The 18,550-nt window shown below is 33.1% G+C and overlaps 1 long non-coding RNA gene across 3 annotated transcripts; it reads left to right on the top strand.

The window, feature by feature from the left end:
- Window positions 1-14,318: 14,318 nt before the first annotated feature.
- Window positions 14,319-16,148, top strand: LOC129718286 (uncharacterized). 3 transcript variants are annotated; one of them, XR_008726846.1, is made up of 6 exons: window positions 14,319-14,656; window positions 15,160-15,184; window positions 15,473-15,510; window positions 15,575-15,703; window positions 15,775-16,005; window positions 16,071-16,148. It is a non-coding gene; the product is annotated as an uncharacterized LOC129718286 (long non-coding RNA). The 3 variants fall into 3 exon arrangements; XR_008726848.1 differs by having other exon boundaries at window positions 15,115-15,184; XR_008726847.1 differs by having other exon boundaries at window positions 15,115-15,184; window positions 15,473-15,703.
- Window positions 16,149-18,550: the final 2,402 nt, after the last annotated feature.

The raw sequence follows: 18,550 nt of genomic DNA, 5'->3' as shown, positions 1-18,550 counted from the left end.
CGCGCTCGCTGTAGCTGCCAAGTCCTATCTACTGCTCAAACGTTTATGATTTTTTGAGAAAAGATACTCTAGTCGAAAAATCCAAATATTTTTATTGCTTTATCTGAAGGTACATATCCTTCCATAAAATTCAATGAGAAGTATTTCGATTGTTTCAAATAACACAAGTGTATAAATACCGATGAATTTAGTATTGTTAAATGCCATATGGTGAGCGCATACTTTACTTTCACTGATAAGTGGCTGTATCTGTTTTAAAAATGCAAAAAGCGATAATTCACATAATTATTTTATATAGCTTAATTATTATATTTGCCCAGTGGAAGTTACTTCGATGTACCCAAACATTGAGCAATTTCGGATAGGTATTATGTAACATTGGTTTACCAACAACAAAAAGTACAAAGAGTAAAAAGTTTTGAAGCACTGTTTTCAGACACTCGGTCTTTTGAAATATTTCAAATTAATTTTGAAACCATGTAAAACGAGCTTACCATTGCACAATGGTTCAAGAAGTTAGTATTTTTGATATATGAAAACATACTGTAACATATGTTAGCCGTACTCTTATATGGGTGAATTGGGACAAATGGAACCTAAAAGAGTTTATAGTACTTCAGCCTAACTTTAAGGAAAAGTATTGACATCATGGTTCCACTTGCCCCTTTTTAACCTATACGTTGTTGAAATTATCGAATAAATAAGCTAAAATATGATATAACTTCATAAAGAAAAGTCCTGGAGATATACGGTCTTTGACAAAAATGTGTGTTATATATGCCCTAACAATTCCTCTGAACAAAACTTTCGTGTAAAATGCAACTAACAAAAGTTAAGTACAAAAAACTAAGTTTTAAGTAAGTTACATGTAATACACTTCATAATTTTGTACCGAAAAAAGATAGGATTTTCATTTGTTCAACAAAGTTTCATATTTTTGAATTTTCTACAACTTTGATGAATAAACTATTCTTCTATCTCCTAACACAAAAAAAGTTATTTTTTGTATTTCAAGTATAGTAACTTTTTCATTTTTTTTTTAACAATTTGCGATTATGCGGGTCATTCATGCAAACAACTATTCCGAAGACACTTTCAAGCTAGGATGAAGGTGAAAGGCGCTATGGAATTAAGTTCCACTTTTTGCCTTATTGGAACATTGTGCATTGTGAACTGATTTTCACGTGGAATTGTTCGCTTTCTATGGTTGTAACCGATTGAACTGAACTCTATCATTATTAATGGTAAAATCGTGTGTGATACTTCAATAAACAGTGTGGCCACCCGCTGTTTATTAAAGTATTATATACGATTTTACAATTAATAATGATAGAATTCAGTTTTCTTCACAACTCTGTTAGAGCATTTTTAACATTCGCGAAATTGTGAAGGGTGTGGGACTACTTCAGCAGCGGTTTTCTTCGTTTGGTTTTTATATAGCATTCGAATTCAAAACCTGCCGTAGAGCGACCTCTATCGGTGTGACGCAATTCCTTTTTTCTATTTCGTGTTCATCATTTTTACTGGGTTTTATTAACATATTTTGATGTGCGTAAAAGGATAATCATACGTCGAAATGACTCCCGACCCTTAAATAATTGAAAATGTATGTGGGCAATATTGCAGAAAGCGAGCAGTCAAAATGACGCAGACTTTCTTTCTAGGACACAAATTTGAATGACTATTTTCAAGTATTTTTTTTCTAACATTCATACTTTGCAACAAAGAAACAGGCAACCGATTAAATCGAAAATAAATTAAAGAAAAATCAGAAACTAAATAGAGTGCTTTATTAGTGATTAAAAATATTTTAACAGTAAACACGATTTATTTGATTGAGTGTCTTTGGCAAAGTCATAGTTGTAGATAATTATGTTGTCCTTCGAAAAAAATAACTGTGAAAAAAAATTTACAAAATAAATTGTTGTTTTTTTTTTTCAAAACAGTAGAATTTTTTTTCCTTGATTTCTCCATGATCGGACAGTCCACAATATTTAGGGAATCTTTTTTATCTTTTATTTAAAAAAATCAGATAATTTATGAAATGAGCTGTTTTACATAATTAATTTTTGATTGTTTTTTTAATATTTAAAACAAAAAAAATTTTCCAGAGTATGTTTTTTTTAGAAAGACAAAACTATTATCAACTACTTTACCGAAGACGTCACACCGATTAAACAAACCGTTCCGTCTCTAAAATATTTATAATCATCAATGCCTTTTCAATACAACATTTTTCAATAGCTTTTCAAAAAATTGAATCAATAGCACAAAATTACGTCTTTTGTCCATAGGAACGTCTATGCAAAGTTTGAAACTTCCAGAAGAGTATTCTACGCTTGCACAAAAGAGTTTCCTAAACACTTCCGTTTTTGTTTTCAAAAAACAACAAACATTTAATTTTTTTTGAAAATTTGGTAATATCGACTGAAATAAAAACGCGTTTCTGTTATGTAATAGCCCTTAAAACAAAATTGAGTCCAATCGGTTGTAAAAATTTTGCTTCAAGAAGACCGCTTTTGAAAATTTTAATATCCGTAAGTCGCTTGTCGTGCGAGGGAAACGTAGCTTCCAAAAAACGCGTAAGTTTCAAAATCCGTGAGAAAATACCGAGTAAATTCTGAAATCCACGTGAAAAAATTTTACTTGTTTAAAGTTTTTTAATCATATTTAAAAATTAAAGAGCAGTGTTATTTCCATCTGCGAATGAGCATGAATATCAGAAAAAAATTTCCAAAAACCATTTAAAACTTATCGCGTAAAAAACGACTTTTCTGGGAAATTCGGGTGAAAAACGCGTAAATTTCAAAATTCGTTGCTTACCCACTCTTGTTCTTTTTTACACGATTCTACGTACCGTGCAAAAAACCGCGTTATTTGGAAAAACGACGTAAAAAAAATCGTGTAAAAAACAGCCTGTTACCGTTACTGTTACTTATTGTAACAATTTTAAGCGAAGACGAAAAATCGTGCAAAAAAAACCGCGTTATTTGAGAAGCGACGTAAAAAAAAGTCGCGTTATTTGGAAAATCGTCGTAAAAAAACGTGTAAAATAAAACCGTGTATAAACAAAACCGTTTAAAAGAAAACCGTGTAAAAAAAGACTTCACTGTATTCAGAAGAGAAGATTTCCCATTTCTTACCGGCCCGTATCCGCCGTGTAAAAAGGGATTTTGCTGAATAAAAAAATGGAACTAATCGGATTAGCACACTGAAAGTAATTTTAAATGTTCCTTATTTTAAGCTAATCTAATATTTTTGGAAAATTAAAAATGGCGAAAAACATCATAGTAAATTCGGGAGCTGAATTTAGTGGAAAAGATGAACAAAACATATAATTTTTCCCATAAACTTGGCTACAGTTTGAAAAGATAATCGATTAAAGCTTATCAAACATATCTGTTCTTCTTTTATTTATTTGGATCAGCATTAACACAGGCTTTTTGTTCAAAATAAATTGTGTTTTTATTCGGGTCTTTTAAATTTTTTTTGCATATTGATTATATTGTAGGTGAAAAGACAAAATATGTAATATTTATTTTAAAAACTATGCGCTAATAAACAAGCAAGTCTGTTGACAATTGCAGGTTTTTCTCAACTGCTATTGTGTAAAACTTATATTGAAAACCTTGAAACACTCGATACTCGCTAGATCAGTTCAACAGTAAAAAATAATCAAGCTCTAAGCCGTCTCTCGTAACCACGTTTATAAGATGCGGCAAAGTCAATGGTATGGAAGCACGCCTCATGCTTGAAAACTTCTGTGTACAAATATGCACTGCTGTTGGGGTAAAAGTTTTCAATATTACAGAAAACAAATTTGATTTACACAAAAAACTGGACCAAAAAATTTCCAGTTTAGTCGATCAAGTCTATGTTTCGTGAAGCTTTAATTATTAAGGGCATCCCTTTTGAGAATCATGAATCATAATTTTTGCAAAATTACAACGATTTATGCAAGTTTTCATTTCTTACAAAGTGCACTGGTTTTAGTACATGCGCTCTTTAATATTTCAAAGCAAATTCATTTTTGTTTCAATTTTACAGCAAATTATAAATTTCGCAACATGTAAATACATATATTTATTTTTCCAGCTAAATATTATGTGTTTACTAAAACGCATTTGCCATTGATTAATAATCAATGTTTGGAAACTAAATTTAACAAAAGTTCCCTTAAAACTGGCTAAGAAACAATGTATCAGTCTAATTTTGGCAAAAAAAGATACCTAAAGAAGTGCAGTAAAATTTCACAACAAAACTAATTTTGCATTGTTTCAATTCGATCAACACGTCTCTGGCATACATAGAAGACTTTATAATTTATTTCTATTAAACGCTCGCAAAAAACTGACAATTTTCGTCCTACACATTGAACAATTAAAAGCATTTTTTATTGACTCCACAAGCGGTTTGAAAAAAAAAAAAAAACAGCCAAAGCGGCCGGACATTCATATTATCGTTGTGGTTCGAACTGTTTTTTTTTTGTTTTTTTTTGCTGAAACACTGACCTGGCAAGTGCATTTGCACTTATTAAAGATGCAGAAGAGTAAACACCAACATCAAACACCAAAACAAAACACTTGCTGGTTACCAACCAGCATTCGTTTCTCATCTAGCGCGGATCAATTCCGTTTTAAATTGGCTATATTTTCCACTTCACTTACGAATGACATCCACCGCACTTAACTTTCTTGGGCTTTACGTTTTCATTCACATGAAAATAATAAATTTTACACTGCTGCACTGCCCATTCCAGTAAACATATCACCGACAACAACACCCACCATTAATCAGAAGCCGGGTAAACACTTTCGACACTTTTTAACCCGCCGCGACAGTATTTTCTTACTTTAAACACGCGGAAACAAATTTTTAACGCGACACGAAATAATTAAAATTCAATCACAACTCGATTGAAAATAAAAAATGTTTGCGCTACGTTTGCTTTCGATGAGAATAAACAAGATTTCAATACACACACCAATACAATAAATCGTGCATCTGTTTGCGCGACGTTGCTATCGGTGAGAATAAGGTCTGCGCCAAAGCGAGAAAGACAGAAAAAAATCCGAAAGAATATGCCCGCGCGCCAAAAGAGAAAGACGAAAAAACAGAAATAGAGCGTCCAGCGCACACACCAATACGAGAGATCGTGTATTTCGAGCGAATTTCGTTCAACCCGCATGAATTTTGAGAGAGATGGGTCCGATGGTCCGATTCGCGTTCCATGAAATTCTGACTGGGCAGCGCACACACCAATACGAGAGATCGTGTGTTTCGAGCAAATTTCGTTCAACCCGCATGAATTTCGAGAGAGATGGGTCCGATGGTCCGAATCGCGTTCCATGAAATTCTGACTGGGATCGCGTTCCATGAAATTCTGACTGGGCATACCCAGTCAGAATTTCATGGAACGCGATTCGGACCATCGGACCCATCTCTCTCAAAATTCATGCGGGTTGAACGAAATTCGCTCGAAATACACGATCTCTCGTATTGGTGTGTGCGCTGGACGCTCTATTTCTGTTTTTTTCGTCTTTCTCTTTTGGCGCCGGGCATATTCTTTCGGTTTTTTTTCTGTCTTTCTCGCTTTGGCGCAGACCTTATTCTCACCGATAGCAAACGTCGCGCAAACAGATGCACGATTTATTGTATTGGTGTGTGTATTGAACTCTTGTTTATTCTCATCGAAAGCAAACGTAGCGCAAACATTTTTTTGTTTTCAATCGAGTTGTGATTGAAGTTTAATTATTTCGTGTCGCGTTAAAAATTCGCGTGTTTAAAGTAAGAAAATACTGTCGCGGCGGGTTAAAAAGTGTCGAAAGTGTTTTTTCGGCTTCTGGGTGTAATTCGGTGCTATGTTTTCTGTAATGGGGAGTGCAGTAGTGAAAAATTTATAATTTTCATGTGAAAAAAAAAAGTAAAACCCATGGAAGTTAAGTGCGGTGCATATCATTCGTGAGTGAAACGGAAAATCTAGCGAATTTAAAACGGATTTAATCCGCGCTAGATGATAAAAGAATGCTGGTTGGTAACCAGCAAGTGTGTTGTTTTGGTGTTTGGTGTTTGTGTTTATTCTTCTGCATCTTTAATAAGTGCAATTGCACTCGCCAGGTTAGTGTTTCAGCAAAAAAAAAAATAAACCACAGCAATAATTCCGGCCGGCTGTTTTAGTTGTTTTTTTTTAGACCGCTTATCGAGTCAATTAAAATATGCATTTAATTGTTAAATGTTAGAGATTTAAAGTTGTTTATTTTCTAGCTCATTTGCGTTAGCTTGACGGAGCAGTGTTTACAATACATATTATTTTCACAGGGTTAAAACAAACTTGTTAGAGGGAGTCATCGCTACACCCGATTTACTGGGGTTAGTATGGTTTGACAATTTTCTGGTTGGGGGTTGTTGGGTTGGGAGCTTGAGTTTGTTTGTATTATTAAGTAATTATTAACTATATTTTTTTCTAAGATAAATCTAAACTAATTTCTAATTACTAGTGACTGAGTTTTCGCATATGTATTACACTGCATTTCACATTGCACCGAGTTATAATTGTTCAATGTGTAGGGCGAAAATTGTCAGTTTTTTTGCAAGCGTTTAATAAAAATGAATCATAAAGTCTTATATGAAACAGGTTGATCAAATTGATTCAATGCAAAATAATTTGTTGTGAAATTTTACTGCACTTCTTTAAATATCTTTTTTTTTGTCAAAATTAGAGTGACACATTGTTTCTTAGCCACTGTTAAGTGGACTTTTGTTAAATTTCATTTTGAAACATTGATTACAAATCAATGGCAAATTCGTTTTTGCAAACACATAAAAAAAATTAAAACAAAAATGAACTCGCTTTGAAATATCAAAGAGTGCATTTTCTAAAACCAGTGCACTTTATAAGAATTGCAAACATGCATAAATCGTTGTAATTTTGAAAAACTTCGTTGTAGAATAAAAAACATTTCGTTAGTTAATCGAATATGCTATTATTTATTTTCACGTAGTTGACGAATAGTCTTGATTCTCAAAAGGATACTCGATTTTAAAACTTCACGAAATTTAGACTTGATCGACTGGGCTGGGAATTTTTTGGCTCAGTTTTTGTGTCAATCACATTTGTTTCCTGTAATATTAAAAACTTTTACCCCAATAGCAGTGCATGTTTGTACACAGAAGTTTCCAAGCATGATGCGTGTTTCCGTACCATTGACTTTGCCGCATCTCATAATCGTGGTTAAGAGAGACGGTTTAGAACTTGATTATTTTTTACTGCTGAACTGATCTAGCGAGTATCGAGTGTTTCAAGGTTTTCAATATAAGTTTTACACAATAGCAGTTGAGAAAAAAGGCAATTTGTCCAGACCACGCCAAGTTTCAATGATGTTCAAAATTGGCTATAGGTAATATCATGCCAGTATAAGCTTGATGTTTTTTTCTAATTGTCAGCGTTCTAAAAGCAAGATTTCTGTTTTGATTGCTTAGTTTTTAAAATAAATATTACATATTTTGTCTTTCCATCCACAATATGATGATTATTGAAAAAAAAAAATAAAATGAAATAAAAAGACCCGAATAAAAACATAATTTACTTTGAATAAAAAGCCCGTGTTAATGCTAATACAAATAATTGAAAGAGGAACAGATATGTTTAGTAAACTTTAATCAGTTAGCTTTTTAAACTCTAGCAAAGTCTATGGGAAACATTGTAAGTTTTATTTTTCTTTTCCATTAAATTCAGTTCCCGAGTTTACTATGATGTTTTTCGCCATTTTCAATTTTCCAAAAATATTTGATTAGCTTAAAATGGGAAACAATCAAAATTACTTTCAGTGTGCTAATCCGATTGGTTCCATTTTTTTTAATTAGCAAAATCTTAAAATATATATTTATTTTTGGATGATCAAGGGAATTTTAAATTTGTTTCTTGAAATCTTTGAAATTATTTACTCGATCATCGGTTATTTTTGTATGCGAAAGTTGCTTGAAATTGAGAATTGAAATTGTTGTCTAACAACTTGTTTCAAGAAATTCATTTTTACGTTTCAGTCGCTTTTTACACGGCGGATACGCGGCGCGTAGAACAAAATGGGAAATCTTTTCTTCTAAACATTCCAAAAGTGGGCAAGCAACAAACGCGTTTTTCACTTGAATTTCCCAGAAAAATTTAAATGGTTTTTGGTAATTTTCTCTGATATTCGAGTTCATTCGCAGAATGAAATAACACTGCTTTTTAATTTTCAAACATGATTAAAAACTTTTTACAAGTAAATTTTTTTTACGTGGATTTCAGAATTCACTCGGTATTTTTACGTGGATTTTGAACTTAACGCGTTTTTTGGAAGCTAGCCTTTCATGGCAAACGACTTTAGGATATTAGAATTTTTAAGAGCGGTTTTCTTGAAACAGCATTTTTACAGTCGACTGGAATATTGATTCCAGTTTTTGTTTTTTAGGGCTATTACATACCAAAAACGCGTATGTGGGACTTTTGCCAAATTTTTCAAAAAACAAATTAAATGTTAGTTGTTTTTTAAAAACAAAAACGGAAGTGTTTAGGAAACTCTGTCGTAAAAGCGTAGAATACTCTTTTAGAAAAAAAATGTTCTTGGCCCAGGTGAGCTCAGGTTATGTTGTTCGCTGTTTGACTCGTCATTTTTAAACAATAGTTAGTTAATCTAAAGAGTTCTTAATCTAAAAGACTTCCACAAAAAATGTCCCAGTTTCAAACTTTGCATAGATGTTTCTATGGGCAAAAGACGCATTTGTTTAATTTTTTGAAACACGACTCTTTTTTGAGAAGCTATTGAAAAATGCTATATTGAAAAAGTATTGATGGTTATGAATACAGTAATCACCCGATTATATCTCACCCTGTTGATTTTTGGCGTGATAAAATAGGGAAAGTGATAAAATCGGGAAATTTTTAAAATTTATTTCAATCAATAAATCAATAACTAAATACGTGAAATCAGCGATTATAATATTTTTTGGAAAATTTATCTGTACAAACATATGAAAAAAGCTACAGTTGTTTTTTCATAAATCGATATATCTGAATAATGACTAAAGATAGAGAAAAGTTATCAAGGGATGAATTTGAGAAAATTGTTTAAGCTTTAAAAAAAAATATTTAAAAAATTCAATTTGAGATCCTGTACTGGAAAAAAAATTTCAAAAACAAAAAGTGACAATAAAAAATCGATCATCACTATTTTTTTTAAACATTTTTTTAGATAGATAATTCAGTTGCCTGAAACTTTTCTGAACAAACCTTAAAAAATAAAAAACCTAAAAAAATCGATGTAGAGGTGCAAATATATTACAATTAAATTTTTTTATTGTTCATGTTTCTGTTTGAATTGGTAAAATCAATTGCTTGCTTTTTTGTAGCGCAGTACCATGAGCAAAATATTAGATGTTCTCACAACACTAAGCTTTGCCGAAGACAGCATGCTGATATCTCTCACATATTGCAACCAGAAATATCTTAAAATGTAAATAACGATTTTCAATGCCTTCTCATAGAAAACTTTATGTTGCTTGCAATTTGTAAGAGATAGAAAAATGATGTCTTCCGTAAAGTTTCTTGTTTTGAGATCACCTAATACTTTGCCTAAGACACCAAGCGTCTATCTTTATCTAATGAAAAAGTAAATATTCTATCTCACTTTTAGGAGGATTGATCTTCCAGCTTTCTACATCAAAAGATGCGTTTTCAAATATTTTGAAACTTCTCCGAACATATTATACGGTTAAAATAAACATTTGTATCACTATTCAATTATTCGCACGATAACAAAATGTAACATTGTGCATCGGTTGAATTTTTAATGTAAACTGCATCCAGAATGATACACAGAATTATGAAAAATATCTTAAATATTGAAGCGTGATAGAAAGTCAGTTCACCCTGATAAAATCGGGGGTAGATAAAATCGGTGGCAGATAAAATCGGGTACAGATATAATCGGGTGATTACTGTATTTTAGAGACAAAATGGTTTGTTTGATTGGTGTGACGTCTTCGGCATACTTGTTGATAATAATTTTGTCTTTCAAAAAAAATATACTCTGGAATTTAAACATTAAAAGAACAATTCAAAATTAATTATGTGGAAAAACTCTTTTTTTAATAATCTGATTTTTTTTAATAAAAAATAAAAAAGATTCCCTAAACATTGCGGACTGTCCGGTCATGGAGGAATCAAGAGAAAAAAGTTGTACTGTTAAAAAAAACAATTTATTTTGTATTTTTTTTAAAGTTGCGTCCTTGAAAGATAGTCTGCGTCATTTTGACTGCTCGCTTTCTGCAATGTTGTCCATTTTTTTTTTGCTAACAGTGCGTTGGTCTTTTCTCATTATTTCTAAAACAATAAAGAAATATTAAAACTTGAATTCTGGGGTGACATTGCGCATTTCGTTTCGAGCAACTCGAATAAAACTAAATGATCGCTGGGGGCGTGATGTTTCGTTTTTCGTATTTTTCCGACTTTGCGGGTTAGATGGGCCGCAGGACAAATGACAATGACAGCTTATTTTAAGCTTAAAGCATAACTGGCAGTATGCGACCTACTCGAAAATAGCGAAAATCGTTCGAATCGAGCTGCGCAATGCCACCCCTGGTTTCTGTTATTTATCGGTGAGGTGACACTGTAATGACCATTCAATGATAATTTAAAGAAAAAAAACCTATTCAATTATTTAGAATTCAGGAGTCATTTCGACGTATGATTATCCTTTTTTTAAAAGTTAAATGAATGTATCAAAGATTAGTTTTTTACGCATATCAAAATATGTTAATAAAATCCAGTAAAAATGATGAACACGAAATAGAGAAAAAACTAGAGTATCGGTAAGGAATTGCATCACATCGACAGAGGTCGCTCTTCGGCAGGTTTTGAATTAGAATGCTGAAAAAAACCGCTGCTGAAGTGTGAAAATCGGGAATTCACCATGTGATGGAATGTTTACCTTAAAAAAAAAAGTCTAATAGTTTGCAGATAACAATTTTAAACTTGAAAAAAATCGTAATCATAATTGTTTTCGATACGTTTGGCATGTCCAAGTTCTAATCGACACCATTTTCAGGCACTTGGTACCGCAGTGCCAATTCGTTGAATTAACCCCAATAGTAAGCTCGTTTTGCATCGTTTCAAAATTAATTTGAAATCTTTCAAAAGAGTGTCTGAAAACAGTGCTTCAAAACTTTTTGCTTTGTACTTTTTGTCGTTAGTAAACCGGTGATACACCAATGTTACATAATACCTATTCGAAATTGCTGGGTGCATCGAAGTAACTTGCACTTGGGCAACCTGAAATGATTATTTGAATTACCGCTTTTTGCATTTTTTAAAATAGATACAGGCCAATATCAGTGGAAGTAAAGTATGCGCTCACTATACATATGGCTTTTTACGGTACTAAATACATCTGCATTTATACACTTGTGTTATTGAAAAAAATCGAAAAACTTTTTATTGCATTTTATGAAAGGATATGTACCTTCAGATAAAGCAATAAATATATTCGGATTTTTTCGACTAGAGTATCTTTTCTCAAAATATCATAAACCTCTGAGCAGTAGCACCGATTTGGCTGCTGCGCGCCACACGCCACGAACGATTATCTCGATACTATTTTTCCAATGTGGCTGTGATAGGCCTGAATTTTAGACAGGCTTGTTTTTAACATTAATAGCGTGCTCGGAACGAAGGAATTTCAATTTAAAGCCACATTTTTTTCCTACCGAAAATTTTTACTAAAATAACGAAACTTTTAAGAAATACAATCACCATTTTTGTGAAAAAAATAAAGCATGCAAAATCCTCCATTCATGTACATCCAGGGGCGGATTAAGACGAAAGCGAAGCAGGCGGTCGCCTCCTCGTCAATCATATAAGAGCGCTTAATGTGGGAGCGAAAAGATTAAAAAAATCTAAATTCAAACCACAATAATAATTTGAATGTTCGGAAAGTTTAGTTGGTTGGGTGGTTTTCCAGGCTTGCTCATCAAGTCAATAAAAATATGAATTTGTACATTTGATTTTTTATTTTGAAACATCGATTATAAATCAAATTAAAATTCTAGTTTTTTGGAATACTTAAGAAATGGAAACATGCAAAAACCGTTGTATATTTGCTAAACTTGTTCCGTTTTAGAATAAACACCATGTCAATAGTAATGCTGTTTTTACTCTCACGTAGTTGACGGGGAGTCGTGATATTTAAAATGGATGATCTCCTGATCATGAGGGCTTCACGAAACTTAGACTTAATCGACTGAACTGGAAACTATGTTATAAAGTTTCTTTGTGTCAACTGAATTTGTTCATAATTCAAATATATAAATTTTTTTCATAATTTTTAACTGCTGAACTGATCTAGAAAGTAAAGAGTGGTTGGAGATTTTTTATATAAGTTTTACAAATAGCACTTGGGCAAAGCGACAATTGTCAACAGGACATACTAAGTTTTAGTAAAGTTCAAAATTTATTACTGTTATTATCATGTTGGCATAAGCTTGTCGGTGTTCCAAGAACATTCCCAAAATTTTAGACTGTCGTGATTCATCATTATTGGATTTCTGTTTTGCTTGCTTATAAAGACTTGGTTTTTTTTTAAACAAATATTACATATTTTATATTTCCAGCCACAATATAATTGACAAAGTTAGAAAGACTTATTTAAAAAAGAAATTTACTGTGTTAATGCTAATATAAGTTATGAGGACTTATACAGTCAGGTTTTTTTACGCGGTGTTTTTATACGCGATTTTTTTACCAGTTTTTTACGCAGGTTTTTGAATTAACGCGGTTTTTTAGCCGGATTTTTTAATTAACGCGGTTTTTTTACGCGGATTTTCGAATTAACGCGGTTTTTCTTACGCGGTTTTTTTACGAGGTTCGTATCTTTCGCATAAAAAAATCTGACTGCATAAATTATATAAATTAAAGGACAAAAGATATATTGATAAAAGTTTTATTTATTAGCTTTCTAAACTGTAGCAAAGCTAAAAAATGGGGAAAAATCTATGTTTTGTTTTTCTTTCCCATGAAATTTATTGGATATCAGCTACCGAATTTATTCTGACGGTTTCTTTCACAATTGCAAACGTTCATAAAAATTAAAAAGAGTTTAAAATTAGAAAAATTAAAATTACTTTGGTTACATATTTATTTTGGTTGAATGAATAAATGTTAATTTGTTTTGGACATCTTTGAAACTTTTTACTTGACCATCACTCATTTTTGTATGAAAATGTTTTTTTTTTTGCTTGGAATTGAGAATTAGTTTTGTTGTCTAACATATTGTGTTTGGAGATCTTATTTTTTCTAGTTCAAAACCACTTTTTGCGCGAGGGATACGTGGCGCATGGAACAAACATGAAAACTCCAGAATCAATGTTAATGTTAATTTTGAAACTGTTCTAAGTACTTGAAAAAGCAACTAAATAGCAGAGTCAATTTCACCTGTGAAATGAACGAAACGAAACAAAATTTAGGACGAAAAAGGTCAAATAAAATAAGTTATTTTCCAAAAATTTAATTTGGGAAATTTCGCCGACGTTCTCATCATCAAAACAATTTTTGGAATGGCCGACTTATTAAGAATTTGTTGTAGAAAAAATCACGCAAAAATTTGCGTAAAAAGCAATTTCAGTGTATTTCTGAACGAAAAACCAAGACAGTTTCAAACGGATTTTGTAAATATGAGCTCCAATTTTAAAACAGTTTATTAAATTGTTTAATGAATAGATAAAGGAAGAAAAATTAAATTGGACATATATATATATATTTTTTTGAAATTTATGACAAAACAAAATTTCATTGTTCAAAAATTTCCCTACATTTACAAACTTTAATAAAAGCGGATGCCAAATAAAACAAAAATCATTTAACACTTCTGAATTCTTTAGAGAGAATACTACCGTTTCAATTTCAAAAACTCGATTGTTCTAGGACTAGGTGAGGTTAGGTTAAGATGCCCCGTCGATTTCAATCGTTATTTTTAAAACATCAACTTTGACACCATCTAAAGATAAACCACTTGCAAATAATCCTCAAAGGATGCATTTAACTGAATGACAATATAACTTGAGTACCGGTAGAAAATTGCATTACGTCAGCAGCGGTCGCTCTCCAGCAGGTTTTGCATTCGAATGCTGTTGAAAAGGAGCCGAAGAAAACCGCTGCTGAAGTATTCCAAAACCCTACATATTTTTTCACATTTTCGCAAAGAGCTGAATGTGACGTTTAAACTAACAGAGTGATTGTTTATATTACAGCAGAAATTATTTTGGTTCAGAATAAAAGCATAGAAAAACAAACACATTTTTTAGGAATGTTTGATACATGGATCGAAATTATTCACATTCATAGAAATGCAAATGTATAAACCTGCAAATCTGCTGCTTGTGATTTAAATCAAGTTGAATTTGATCGCTTTTCGAAATTTTTTGGATCGCGAAAGTTCAGATAGCTATGTTCTCTCTTCGGACCGCACCCTTTGGAATCCAGGTCTGATGTCAAATACAACTATTGATATAAATTGAAAAATGAAGGGAGGTTTAGGAAATCTGAATCTGATGAAGGGAGGCGTTAAAAACAGTTTTCGCCTGCAGCTCAAATCACTCTTCGTCCGCCTCTGTGTACAGCGTAAAGGTACAACCTACAGGGTTTGTTTGTTTGTTTTTTTTTTTATTTTATGTTTTGTTTTTGTGTTTCTGATAAGTAGTTCTTTCTGTAACATGCTCACCGCGAGAGACGTTGGAATCATGTTTTTGGTACAATGACTGCTGTGACTAGTTTTTTTTTCGAATGTTTTTGATCAAATGATATGCGTAAATAAATATGCATTTACTTTTCTAAAATATAATGTTTGTCTACACCAACAGAAATAATTTTTATCTATCGCGAGAACAAGTGCATAACCTTCTGAGACAGGAGCTGCGTGGCCGCAAGGTTTTAGAGTCTGCTTTGTCAAGCTTTGTCGGTCGATATCAAAAATGAATAAACATGGGTTTATTCTCAGGTTCCCCCATCACTTACTCTTTCTTTACGTTCAATTCTATAATACCTTTGTGTGAATTTCTCTTAACAAAAATATAACTTGATTTTAGTTGAAAAGTATTGCAGTTTTAGAAATATCTTGCATTCATTCCTAGGGTCCAATGAAAAACAATAAGAAAGGTGAGTACGATCAGCCAATCTACTTGTTTCGGGAAAAAACACGTTTAAAAGTACGTGGTCCCATAAGCTTTTTTACTGGTTAGTGGAACAAAATGCTTTGTGAGATGATAGTTTACGACATCAAATGTTCAAAATTTTGAGTTGTGTCACTAACCGACGATATAGTGGTATATTCACTTCTTCACAATGCACTTCGTTTGGAGATAAACACTCTGGCGATACGCTACAGTTTTCAAGGAATCATTTGAATTCTTGGAAAGCTGTTAATTGACTTTTACTCTTATCCAGCAAACTATTTTACTACCGGAAACACCCGACTTTGCAGTGTAAGTAAATAAGAAAATAATTGCAAGTGATGAATAAAATTTATTTTTTTGTCATTATGAATAGCTTCATGTTAATTACGAGCGAGATCTGTACGCGGCCGTAGTCACAGGAAGCTGAGGTCTATACCGGGTGCGCTTGAAGCTTCCAATGCCGAACTTGAGTGAAACATACCAGCACGAGAGCATGAAAGAGGTTTGTTTTACTTTTTGTATGTGTGTGTTTTTTTTTTGTTTTTTTTTTGACCAGAGTAAATCCTAATCCAGAGACTGCTGCTGCTGGACTACTGCTGCTGTTGGGACCACTGTTGCTGCTGGGACTATTGCTACTGCTGCTGGGACTATTGCTACTGCTGCTGGGACTGCTGCCGAGTTGTTGCCTCCAAGCAGTTCTGTGGAAACTCTAGGTACAACTATTACTACATGGTCCAACGATCAACTGTAAAGCTCAGAAATATTCAAAGGGATCGGTAAACTTGCTTCAGCGGGAGAACCTGGGTAAAAATTCAATGTTTCCGTTATGAGAACAATTGCTTATTTTTTCCCTTTATTCTACTTCTTAGACTGATTCGAAAAATTAAGCGATTGCGACATCGATCGGGCAAGCAAGCCTACACAATCGGAACGCAGCATTCATACACATATCCTGTTGTTACCAGAAAATGATTTATTTAAAGAACAAACAAAATAAAATTCAATGTAATCTAATGTACGCTTTTCCAAATGATAGAATGATCAAAATAAACAAAAAGAATAAAAACTCAAATTATTGTAAACTTTTTTTTTAAATGATTACAATACCCTTGCTAACAAGTCAAGCGTAGTAGTCAAGTTTATTCACTTTGCTCGTGTACCGTCAGTGTTTGACGGTAGGTTTGGTTTCTCTTGCTCCAGTCATATATATAAAGTTTATGTACGAATTAGAATAACAGAGTTCAGCTATTCTCACTGCTTTCGGGCAGTGTCCAAGCTGTGACGCGAATGCAAAAAAAAAACGAAAATATTTCACTGCCACATAGTCACATCTTCGCAAGTTGCTGCCATGCACTCTCCGGAAAGCAAAAAATATCGTCGGCAACGATATTTTTCATTCGCACGGCGACAACACGGCACTGTCCCGGACATTGCACAGCGGCTTGGTGTGAATTCGTTCGAAATAGCACTGTATTAATAATTAGAGCAGGGGCGACTCGTCCATAGGTGCAACCTGTGCATTGCACATGGGAACGCCTTGCAAAAAATATATCTAAATCGCAAATTTATATTAATATTTTATTGGTTTTTAGTTTCACTTTCAAATAGTAACAAATAGAATGACTTGCGTAATTATGCGAACATGATTGTGATTACTTCCTCAAACTGCGATTTTCAAAATTTGTAGTTGAACAGGTAGGTTCAAAAGCCATGAGTCGCCCCTGAATTAGAGACACCTCACCACTTCGGCTGTCGCACCTGAATATTAGACTGGGACATGGTAATATGGGAAAAAAGCGATGGTGTTATTTTTTCGCTCCCATGCACTTTTCGTGTTCCTTATGGGTCCTACAATAACTGTGTAACTTTTCAGATCGATCGGTGAAACGCCCGATTTGCGCCGGATTTTCAAAGCTTCCATACGATTTTATATGGTAAAAACCACTTTTTCAAAACTTTTTCTATAGAGATGTCCACTTGGCTCCTAAAAATATATCAATACATGATATTTATAGGAAATTTTCCTGGGGGGGGAATTTTCCTGGGAAAAACTCTTCTGAAGACCGCAAAGCGCTACCTTGCTTGTGAAAAAAGATATTCACCCCCGACTGATTGAATATCTGACGGACGGCTCTCCATTGAATTTTACTAGCAATACTGCTGCAGCATGCTGCTGTTGCAAATTCAACCATGTGCTGAGAAATAATATCGCTTAAATTTATCTTGGAGGCTTCCCCGAAGATACTATGAGCAACAATCACACTTTAAAATAATTTCCACGCAAAATTATTTCTCATACTTAAGCGAGTTTGCAATAGCAGCATGCTGTAGCAGTGTTGCTGGAATATTTCAAAGGTGAGCCGTCCGTCAGACATTCAATCAGTTTGGGGTGAATAGCTGTTTCTACAAGCATCATAGCGCCTTACGGTCTTCAGAAGAGTTTTTTCCAGGAAAATTTCCTACAAATATCATGCATTGATATTTTTTTGAGAGCCAACTTTACATCTCTAGAGAATAAGTAAAAAGTGGATTTTCCCATAAAAAATCGTAGGGAAACTTTAAAAATCGGACGCAAATCGGGCGTTTCACCGATCGATCTGAAAAGTTACACAGTTGTTATGGGACCCATTAGGAACACGAAAAGTGCATGGGAGCTAACAATTATTTTTCGCCCCACCCTACTGGATATGCGAATGACCTACGCAATTGAAACAAAGCGGAATTTTTTTTATGATACATAAATTGGAACTATGCTGTGATACACCCGAAACACGCGACCCAGTGAATCGTTGTAGGCTTTGCAGACAAAACAGTTAAGATTAAATGTGTGAAGATTTTCTTAGCTTTAAAATTTCAAATTTATTTAAAATATGAACATAAAACTATAAAATGTCTGTGCCGTTTTAAGAAAATTGCACACCCTGATTAGCTGAAGAATGAATAAATAATGAAAATAATGTTGTTTCTCCTTGTTCATGAGCTCAAAAACCTGCAACTTTGTGATATTGATACACTCTTTTTAATTATTCTAAAATAAAAAAATGGCAAACAATGTCAATTGATCAAACCTTCCGAACAATCAATTACTTCTTATACACTCGCGGTAGTTTAAACCCGATTCATTTAATAAAATCAATTATATCAAAATCAATCAATATTTCTCTGTCGCATTAACACAACTCACTTGAGAAATACTCATATTCAATTTTATTTTGCGATTAGGGCTGCTCTACAGAAACTGCTTTTGACAGTATTGAAATTATTGGCCAAATACCACTTTAGGCTATATTCCTGATACCGGAGTCGTCATTTTGGAGTTCGAAATTGCTATTGGAAATGATTTCTGGCC

The sequence above is a fragment of the Wyeomyia smithii genome, chromosome 1 (genome assembly GCF_029784165.1).
Source record: "Wyeomyia smithii strain HCP4-BCI-WySm-NY-G18 chromosome 1, ASM2978416v1, whole genome shotgun sequence".
Taxonomy (NCBI): Eukaryota; Metazoa; Arthropoda; class Insecta; order Diptera; family Culicidae; genus Wyeomyia; species Wyeomyia smithii.
Note: the sequence above shows the minus strand (reverse complement) of the source record. Positions and strands in the feature narration are given on the sequence as shown.